The sequence below is a fragment of the Lissotriton vulgaris genome, chromosome 5, assembly GCF_964263255.1.
Source record: "Lissotriton vulgaris chromosome 5, aLisVul1.2, whole genome shotgun sequence".
NCBI classification, from domain to species: Eukaryota; Metazoa; Chordata; class Amphibia; order Caudata; family Salamandridae; genus Lissotriton; species Lissotriton vulgaris.
In genome coordinates, this window is record NC_141693.1 from 1,830,552,656 (window position 1) to 1,830,559,852 (window position 7,197).

Here is a 7,197-nt window from a genome sequence, read left to right on the forward strand (position 1 = left end):
CAAGTAGCTTCATAAATCTGCTTGTCCTTTAACAAAACCCACTTGTCCCTTTAGTGCGATATAGTGCACCGTCAAATAATGGCAGCAGTCTCGTCATAAAAGAGCTTTGGCAATTGCCACTCTGGTTATGTCAGGCTCATAGTATAGACAGATTTGAATACTAGCAAATCTCTTATTTTGCATCCTTTCTGCAAGTCTACATGCTGGGTTTGGAAGTAGCAGTAAGCAATATTTACAGGGTTAGAATGCTCTTTCGAGTCTATGCAAACCTACTAACGCGCATATTTTGAGGGCTATCATCAGCTCTCTTTAATCCTTTCCAATACAGAGAAGGGTTGGAAATGTACTCCTGACAGTAGTAAAATTTCTTTGAGGGCTGGGAAAAATGTGGTTCGAAGAAAAGTGAACTTGTAAACATTCAACAGATTTTCGCAGTGGCAAAACTACACATTCATAGCTCATGTGAAAGTGCAATTCACAAATATTTCCTAGAGTATGATTTCCTGGCCTACTTAAGGAAATTCATGTGAATTCATGAAAGATGCAAATCTGCATTAATGCAAGGACATCCATCATTGTGCACTTTTGTGGCTTTCTTTAACAATTGAGCTTTAACCAAGAACTTTTGTTTTAATTAAAATGCTTTCTCTATCTATCGGCTGACTTCACTGTGTGTAACAGCATTCTGCTCTTTTACAAGTAGCATATCTGCACAAAAAGTAGTTTTGTTCAGTTCCAGGAACTACTGTGGCAATGTGGGCCTTTTGAGAACAAAAACAGTTGGCTGTCTAGGAAGAACGTGCTGGCAAACAGCACCACGCTCACCTGATAAGCCGATATAGAGTAAGGAGCATAGTGCAGGCCAAGTGCGTGAGCAGAAAATTAAAATACACCCCACTTTGAACCAAAGTTCTTATGCTACCAAGCAAGTGAAGAAAGCCATTGCAACCCTCTCTAGAAAAGCTCTTGTCTTTCCCATCCAAGCATCTACCCATTCAACTTTTCATTCGCCCACTGATATCTACCATTTTACCTTTACATTGTCATCCATTCATTCTTTCATCCAATAGCCTTTCACCATTGTTTTTCCATCCAACCATCCGCCCACCCATATCTAAACCTACCCAATCATCTCCAAACCTATACATCCATCTATTGCAGCCACCCACCCATCCTTTTTCTCACCATCCACCACCCTTTCACTACTTCCATCCACCCTCCTTTTTATTCATCCATCCATTTATCCATCCTTCCGCCCACCCATCCATCCTTCCACCCATCCATCTTTTCTCTCACTAATCCATCCACCCTATAACCCATGCATCCACTCTTTCCTTCATCACATCAGTCGTCCATCCACCATACCTATCACTCATCCATCCTTGAACCTATCCTTTCACTCACTCATTCATTCATCCATCCATCTAGCCAGACACACTTACACTCACTCATCCAACCACCCTTTCACCCACACATCCATCCATCCTTTCACTCAATCACCAGCTCTTTCACATTACTTATCAGCCTTTGTCTGCTGAGTTGTAGACCGAAGAGGCACATTACGGGCTGCACCCCCATTGTAGCTGCCACAATGAGGGGTTCCTGACACCCTTCTCCAACCCTATCCTTCCATCTCCAAATCTATCCATCAAACTCATCCATTCCTCCTTCCATTCATTCATCCCTCCATCCATCCTTTCACTCATACATCCACGATTTAACCCCATCATCCTCTTTTTAACTCAGATATCCATCCACAGTTGCACTCATCTTCCATCCATTCTTTCACTCATCCATCCATCCATCCCATCCATCCTCCTTTCAACTCATATATCCAGCCTCCCTTTCAGCCATCCCACCATCAATCTGTCCTTTTGCTCATCCATCCACCCTTTCAATCCCTCTATCTACCCTTTCACTCATCAGCCTTTTCACTCCACTATCCACCCATCAATCTATCCATCCATCCGCTTATCCATCCAGCAACCTTTCCACCGAGCCACCCACTTATTCATCCACTCACCTATCCACCTATCCTCCACCCACCCACCTATCCACTTATCCTCCATCCACCCACTTATCCATCCATCCACACACCTATCCACCATCCACCCACCTATCCACCTATCATCCATCCACCCACCTAACCATCCACCCATCCATCTTAGTTCTTTCAGCCGTCAATCCACCATTTCATTCAGCCATCCATCCTTTCACTCTTCCATGCTCGTTCGCCCCATCCATTCATTTACCCGTGCGTTAATCCTTCTATCCTTTCACTCACCCATTCTTACATCAATCCTTGCATCTATCCATCCACCCTTTAACCCACTCACCCACCCTTTCACATTAATTAGCCTTTGTCTGTGAACCTGCAGATGAAAGACACCTATCAAGAACCTCACAGCTGCAGTAGCTGCTACAACTGTGTGTTTACAGTGCACCCTGAAGAAGACAAAAAGTGAGACAAAGTGCACGTATAAAAATAGGTGTGGGCCTGAGGCCTGCATGAAAGCCCCATGGGGAAAGTAAGGAGATGTAATGTACACGTAAGATATGAGAGGCCAAGAGAAAGGGGTCAGGGCTGTCAGAGATGGCGGCGGAGGTGTATAGGAAATACAAAGGGAGGGGGGGGAGGGCACGAGCTTCATGAGAAGGGAAAACAAGGTGCTTTACATTAGTTCCTGGAGGTGAGGATGTGGAGGAATCGTGGGGCCGTAAGAGACCCAAGGGTGAAGCACAGAATGAAAGACAGGGTTCACAAGTTCAAGTCAGAGCGGGGGCCAAGAGACAGAAAAGGCTGTCTCTTACATGCCAGTGCTGCAGGTGTTCTGGAGCTGCAGAAGCTCGATGTTCGTCTCAGGCACAAAGTAAATGAAAGGACCCGGAGGGGGCCCACAAGCCACACGTGAGCCTGATACTGCTGTGGATGTACATGCTGGGGTCGGAGGTAGCTGCAACTTTGACCTTCGCTCCATCATGTTCTTCTGCTTAGGGGAAAGTGAAAGTGCAACCCCCAGCTTTTGCATTCGTCCTTTCAGTGCTAATAAACTGCTCTGAGCGACTTATTAACTAGATGTGAACAACAGAGTTCAACAGCTGTGTATCAAATTACTTTAGGACTTTCTACTTGTCCTTCGGACAAAACAGAAATTAAAACCTCTTGCCCTTGTAGAAAATCTAGAAGTCTCGGGCGTCGGGAGATATGAATTCCCCACCCCTGAGTGAATAAAAAAGGACTATGCAGAAATGCCATGGAACTTGTGTCTCTTGAAACACAAATTGAAACAGTTCGTCATGAAACACCAGTCTACAATGATGTGGCATCAGAATGTGCTAATGAAAGCCAAATAGGAAAAACAATTCCAACCATCGACAGAGCTGCATCTGGCTACTCCATCAATTTCGACAACTTTTCTGAAGATCAAAGCGACCCTGAAGTGACGCCAGAAACAAAGACTTTTAAAGAAAAAGCAACAGAAATCTTTCATCAACTCAAAGAAACCTATCTTATTTCTCCATGGTTAGAATTTTGGATTGGGCTAGGTGTATTTTTCCTCCTTCTTTGGCTCATCATGGTACTTTGTTTGGGAAAATTCATTGAGGGAAAATACAGTTCAATGGACACAGCAAGTCAGAACATCAACTTAGTTCTGAAGCCTCACAAATCATCCCACATCGAGAAAAGAGGACTATCATCAGTAAATGTCACAGCCATTCCAATACCCGGCGGGATAGTTTTGGACAAAACAGACTATGAAATATATGGACCGGTCGAGATCTTGAAATATCCTCACCAATTTAAGGTTTCATTAAGTGACTTTGTAAAACCCAGTACATTCTCTGATGATTGGGATTTTGAAAGTATAAACAATATGATGTCGGATTTAGTGTTGTCAGCAAAATTTACAGAACATGATTATTTACAAGGTTCATCTAATTATGAACAGATGTACTGTTTTTCACATTACGCAGACCACTATTTACATAAATCTGCTCAACCTAGAAATGTTTTTAAATATAACCAATGGTAACATTGTGCTACTCCACCTAAAAGCAGTTCAAAAAAATTCTATGAGAAATTCCAGTACTTCTCAGGGTTTAACACAAGTATTGCAGAAACATTTTATTATAAACTGTTGGATAAAACAGGGACGAAAACCATGCTGACAAATACTAAATTGATATATTCAGAAGCATTTTATGAAAAAATTATTACATTTGGTTTTGATTTCTGGAAAAATAACATTGAAACAAAAACCATCTGGGGTACAAAAGATTGGCAGGTACAAGGCCTAGAAGCACTATTTTGAGCCTGCACGATCCCAGAACAAATAATGTTCTTGAATGACACAATTCAACAAACAACCTTTCTTGGACTAGCCAAGATTAAAGACCTTAACAAACCGTCTATTCCAAAGCCAATACCTGATAATGCAACCACATTACCACTGTATACTTTTGTGCCAAGGTATTAACTTACACGGGGCCTGTGAGGGTACTTCAAACAACCTTTCATGCCACCAGCATGGCACACCTGCAGCACAAATAGAGCCATTCTTTCGGCAACTTTCTAACGGGAGTTACGTTCTAATAACGGATCGCAGCTGTTGTGGCTTGGTGCCAGGGAAAGCATATCTCTTAAGCATGAGTTCCATGGTCACTTGCTGTATGCAAGCATTGTATCCGAACGGCCCTGGAGACTCAGTGGCTCCGATTTGGCCTCCTTTGAATATCTCTTATATACGAATTGATACTTTAAGCAGAATGAAGTCTGTGCTTTTGCAGACAACAGTGCCCATCTCGTCATCAAAAGAGACGTATGATCTCCAAGTTGCAAGGACAATTTCAGAGATACATACACTTTTATCAACAAATTGCCTGGTGCATTTCACAGAAATGCTCAGCCAAATCCTAAATATGTCGAATGCCAGTGGTATCTCGAATGTATTTAAGACAATTTTTCAGGGACTGTTAACACCATTTGAAGCAGTCCTGGGTATCTTTCCAAATTTTGTCCATTCGATCTTTGGCGGCCTACCACTACGTTTGGGACTCGTAGCAGGTATTTTATTTTTTACCCTCCTGCTCCGATATGGCAAACGCAGACATGACTCCGGCAACAATGGAAGAAACGTTCCTAGCAATACGCTACCGGGACCGCATAACTAAAGTCCTTGGATTAGCCCGGCTAAGAGATCTGAATATGACCTGGTTTCTTTCATTCAGACCTATATGGCAGACCTGCATCTTACCTGTACTTCGATGTATGCTATGCGGAGAGGAATGCGTGTTAGACACCTGTCTTGCACTACCATCAGCAATACCAATGGATGTCGATACTTTGCTAAGTCCAGTAACGGCTCACGCATCGTGTTGTCCCCAGCGGTTACCAATCCTGATGACGGCATTCGTTGAGACTCCTGCGCTACGACTAGGTGGTGGCAGTAAGGCAAGAAATGGAAGCAGCATCACCCAGGTACGACCTTCTGTGAGCATTGCTGATCCTGAAATCGATGATAGCAATCATTCTCACAACTGCCAAGTTACAGCATTATCGAACTGGGTCGAACTGTCACCTGAATATGTAGACCAATTCTTTGCGAGCCTGTCTGAAATGATGTTCTCCCCTGAACAGAAACAATAACTTTTTGGAAAACAATCCGGCACACAGCGTTCCCATGAACTCTCAATTCGGCCTTCAGCTTTGATAAACAAAAGCTACTGAGAAGCATTTTGAACTATTTTTTCCCCGCTCACCATGACATTAATTTTTTTCCAAAATATTTACCTTTTTCTGGCACTCGTACTTTGCTTAAAGTAGAACTATTCTTAAAGAACAGAGCTTCTATTTTTAGTAGATCTAGAGACAAAATATTACCTCAGCCTCTAGCACATTTTACAGCAATTGTATTTATATGTGATGAAATAGTCTCGCCCATCTTTTCTGTATTTATAGACATTTCATGTGTAATTCTTCGCAAAATCGTTCAACTGATTACATATGCAATATTTTTTGAATGATTACTATGCTTGAAAACATACAGTACCTATTATCATTTTCATATATTTCATATACACCATTTCAAATGCAAAAATGTATTTTGGGGTGGGTAGGAATACACGTGCATCCTATTGCTTTAGTTTTTAGTAATTTGATGGACATAAATTCGTGGAGTGGGTGATGTGTTTTATCTAGGACCCCGATCAATATTGTGACCTCATGCCCCTATACAGCTATAATCAATACATATCCCTATAATGGCATAACAATCAGAGCCATATTTCAGTAACTCGTCTCTGCAGTTAATGACAGTCCATGACACAGCAGAAGCCACTTCCTTAGATTCCTAGATAGCACACCGAGTTCTTTCGACATACCAAACCCCCAGCAACCTGGGAAAGCCTTGCTTGCTTTGTTTTGATTAGTAATAGAACTCCTGCGAGCACTGTAAGAACGACCAGTTCTTAGTGACATCTTTATTGGCGTCTTATGTCCAAAAACTTACGTCAAACTCGGCACCTTTCAGGTATAAATATACCAACGTTGCCTTAAGCAAACACACGGTGGTGGTGAATACTGGAGCAGAACAGCTGTCCCCTTGCAGAGAGCCCAGCAGACGCGAGAAGCCCACGGACGCTGCCCTTCCTCCTTGACGCGCTGAGAAAGACGCTGTCTTTTCTCCTGCCGAGAAAATCCAGCTCCGGCGTTTCCAGCCTACCTTTGTGGGTGACTGGGATATCGGGTCCTGAGAGGAGATACCAGACCTCCTGTATTCTATTCCAGAGGTACGGTGCTGACTAAACCCTTAGAGAGAATTCTTGAAACAAACTCTTGGTAAAACCAACTTAACTTAAATTGCTACCTACTTACTCCCTCCCATGTACTAGGATTAGGTCAGGTACACCGGGGTAGGCGTAGTTAGAAGCACCAGTTGAGGTCGTTAGCCAATGTATATATGAATGTATATATTTTATTCATTTTAACTATCTTATGGCTAAGAAACCATATCAATGCTTTTACAGTATTATTTCGGAATACTCCTTTTACTGTACGCACTTTTCATAATAACAAGTCTTGCAATTGTGGCAATTCATTTCTCTTGCATGAGAAGGAAGACTGCTCAATAAATAATATCTTTTATTGAAAACGCCCGTCTCTCTATTCTCTGCACCCTGGTGAAAGTAAATGTGCAC